This window comes from Dendrobium catenatum, unplaced genomic scaffold (genome assembly GCF_001605985.2).
Source record: "Dendrobium catenatum unplaced genomic scaffold, ASM160598v2 fragScaff_scaffold_1383, whole genome shotgun sequence".
NCBI lineage: Eukaryota > Viridiplantae > Streptophyta > Magnoliopsida > Asparagales > Orchidaceae > Dendrobium > Dendrobium catenatum.
Genome location: NW_021319845.1, coordinates 6113 through 9966, shown reverse-complemented (window position 1 = coordinate 9966; position 3854 = coordinate 6113). Strand labels below are relative to the sequence as shown.

At 30.9% G+C, this 3854-nt stretch overlaps 1 long non-coding RNA gene and 1 other non-coding gene across 2 annotated transcripts; both read right to left on the bottom strand.

Moving 5' to 3' along the window:
- Window positions 1–2052: 2052 nt before the first annotated feature.
- LOC114580893 lies at window positions 2053–2155 on the bottom strand. The gene has a single exon (XR_003702536.1). It is a non-coding gene; the product is annotated as a U6 spliceosomal RNA (small nuclear RNA).
- Window positions 2156–2398: 243 nt separating this feature from the next.
- On the bottom strand, window positions 2399–3854 carry LOC110099632. Its single transcript, XR_002303471.1, has 3 exons — window positions 3780–3854; window positions 3618–3707; window positions 2399–2764 (listed from the first exon to the last, which is right to left on the bottom strand). It is a non-coding gene; the product is annotated as an uncharacterized LOC110099632 (long non-coding RNA).

The following is a 3854-nucleotide window of genomic DNA, read 5'->3' as shown; positions in this document are numbered from 1 at the left end:
ATAAAAGTTTTTTTCACTATATTCTAATATAAATTATGATTTCATAATGAACAAAAAATTATTTTTAATATTTATGCAATACAAAATCGCCATCCTAACACTTCAAAAAAAAATCAATTATTTTCAGAATCATCCTCTTATAATTTGCATCGACTTATCTTGCAATTTCTTTATTTTCCATCTTAATTAATAATTGGATATATGGGTGCTTATTTAAATTAGAATATATTTTGAAAATTAATTTTAAAATACTATAATAAAATATATACCAAATATTTTAATTCTTCTAAGTCAAGTTTAAGCTTTCCAAATAAACTCAAACCTAATAAATTTCAAACAAGCTGAGTTTGAGCTCAATAATAATAAAATAAGCTTAACTTAGCTCAATTAGTTAAATACTTAGACTCAACTCGATTTCTTTAAGCCATCTCCAACAGAAAAGCTCTATTTTCACTCCAAAATGCAATAATACTCTAAAATACAGTAACTCGTCTCCGATCAAACTCAATTTTCTAACACAAAAAAGAATATTATGCGTATATTCTTTCTCATACTTTTTTCTAACATAATTTTCAGATTTAAAAAATTACAGAAAAAATAGCATATGAGAAATTAAAAAAATAATAATAAAAGCAAAATAGTAGCATCATGAATCATTCATAAATTTGTTCCTCAAAAGCTTCACAGAACCAAAATATGAGAAGCCTGAGGAAAAAAAGTTAAGGGGTTTCCAATGGAATGATTGGAAGCGTGGAGGAAAATAAAACAAAGAGTAACGTACTGAGAGGGACAATATGATGCTGTTCGGATAACGAATAAAACATTCTAAAAGTTTCAGCTTTCAGAAATAGCTTTTTGCAACACAGTTTCAATGTTATTCCTCTGAATGATTCCTCCTGGGTATCTAATGTGGACCTGCAGGCATTCGTTTTAATATTGCTTGAGAAGAACAAGACAGCTTGTTGCTGTAAGCGTGCAATTACTTCATTCAAATATCAATAATGCGATATTTTTTGGAAGATCTAGAAATTTAGGCTTCATTTGTGACAACTTTTTTACTGCTTCTTAAAGCAGTTTTCTTAATTTTTTACTAAAAATTGTTTTTAGAAGCAGGAAAAAAGCAGTTCCAAGGCTTTGTTTAGGACGGCTTTCTTACTGCTTCTCAAAACAATTTTTTAGTTTTTAGAAAGCAATAAGAAAACTGTCTCAAACAAAGCTAGTCTTCGTTTGAAACCGTTTTCTTACTGCTTTCAAAAGCAATTTTTAGTACAAAAATTTGTAGTTCAATATTTTTATGTACTAAAAATTTGCTTTAAAATACAGTAAGAAAATCATCACAAACAAAACCTTACACTACACATTGAATGAATTGAAAATTTACTGCATAAGAAACGAAGCAAATTATGTACCATACAAAAGTTAGTTTGTCATTACTTCTAATATAAGACAGTTAATGGGGGAAAAAAACAGTTAGTTCAACAATGAAGTAAGGTCGCTATGTGGTGTTGTAAACTGGTTTTTGAACGAAATATGTTACTGAAAACATGGGGTAAACATGCAATTTCACATTTTTGTTACTTTGTTTTTGCAAATATGTAAATTGCAATATGTAAAGAAAAATTAGCTCCCAGAAATGATTACCAAGTGAGCTTTAGGCTTCGTTTGGGACGACTTTTATTCTGCTTCTTAAAGAAACTTTTTAATATAAAAATATTAATTTTTGTACTAAGAAATTACTTTAAGAAGCAGTAAGAAAGCCATCCCAGACGAAGTCTTAGTCTGACAAGCATTCAGAGTCATTTATCTCCCAAGGTTCCAACCACCAGCTCCACAAAGCCATTCATTCCCTTTGATTGGTTAAGAACAAATGAATTATACAGAGGTTATAAAGGCTATAAGGGGAGAAAGCTTGCTTAAGATTAATATATTTTTTTTTTTCATTAATCAGTTTTTTTAAAAAATAAAATATAGTACACGGCAGATTTGATCTAATAGGTAATACTTCTGGATCAAATCATCTAAGTTCGACTAAATTTACATACCCGAATACATAAAAATTTGAACCATTTCTCGATTTATGCATTGCATCCTTGCGCCGGGGCCATGCTAATCTTCTTTGTATCGTTCCAATTTTATCAGATTTCTCCGAAAAGACCGATAAATTATTTAAGTTCGACTAAATTTACATACAATTATTATCATATTTGATCTAAGAAGTAATAGAAAACTGATAGATTAATTAAATTTGATAAGAAGATGAACATATACAGTATATGGAATGATCAACACTATTTGGGGGATTAGCCCTCAAAGAAAGAAACAATCTACAAAGCAAAACAAAAGGAAAAAAATAATATGGAATGCAGATATATAACCGTTTCCTATGTGGAAAATGCAATTAAGAAAATTTAAAGCATGGCATATATAATGTGGTATTTAAAAACCTATAAAGTACATTGCAGGTAAAATTTTCTCAGCCATACTCTCCATTTCAATCCCCATGGCCCATATACCTGGAAACTAAACTGTTTATAGATAATGCCATAATTCATTGTACATGTAACTATTTACTATTTAATTCCTTAAAAATGTGTTGCTCATGGAAACTACTTACTTCCTGATACTATAAATCTGAACAAGATTCTTAATTTTAGGGAAAGATAAAAGAATCTAAAAAACAGGATGATTACTGACACAGGAGAGACGAGAGTTATATCTGAAGGCCATCCAGTGATATATCTTCAGCAGAGAGCAACTTCAGTTTCTGCAGTTAAACACATTCATGGATGAAACAATTAGCCATATTCTTCCCAATACATAAAATTCCAATATTCTAATGCTGATGAAATTATAAAACAAAGGACAGAAAACAATAAACAGAATTTTTCATACGCTAAAGTGTTTACAGTATCTCATAAGTCGAGCTTGAGCTCGAGTTCAAGCTAGTTTAGTAAAAAAGCTCGAGTTCGAGCTTGAGCCGGCTCGGCTCGCGAGCTGGCTGGAATAAATATTAATATTTTTTAAATAATTTTATTTTATTTATTAAATTTAAAGATTTAAATAATAATAATAATAACCACCTAAATTTTATTTAAATGTTAAGCATTTCATCTTTTTTTCTAAATTTTGACTAAGTTTTAAAAATCCAGCCTAAATTTTAAAATTCCCGCTCATGGGTCGCGAGCCGACTCGAGCTCGTTTACAACGGGACGAGCTCGAGTTCGAGTTCGCTTTCCAACCGAGGAGCCGAGCTCGATAAGACCTAAAACTCGACTCAACTCGACTTGTTTACACCCCTAATCTAACTTGAAATGAAAAAATCATGGAAAGAAAGAGAACAAGACATGAAAACCTAGACTGACAAGGAAATACGAAATAAAGTAGCATATAACTAATCAGATAAGAGCGAGCAACTGAGGCAAAAAGATCTAAACATGGAGGACCCATACACAGCAAGTTTTGCACTAGCATCATACAAGCCTCATGTGGCATAACAATCATACAATTGCACAGTTACATATACTGGGAAAATAATTACACTTAGACAGAAAAAGCAATTACCAGTCAAAAAAATTTTCTCTAGCACATAAAATTTTAAAATAAGTTCCTGAACTCACCGTAATAAACTGCGCGGGATCATCGAGACTAGTTGAACCAAGGATAATTTCCCTATTGAGCTTAGAAGAGAGTTTATGCACTACACGAAGCTGTAGAAGTCATTTCAATGATTAGAATAAAATAATGTAGTAGAAGTGAGCTATAAAATTGAAGAAGATCACCTCAGACCGAGTGGCTCCACCAATAATAAAAACAAAGATGCGCTGGCCAATCTTTTTAAAATCACTAGATGCGTC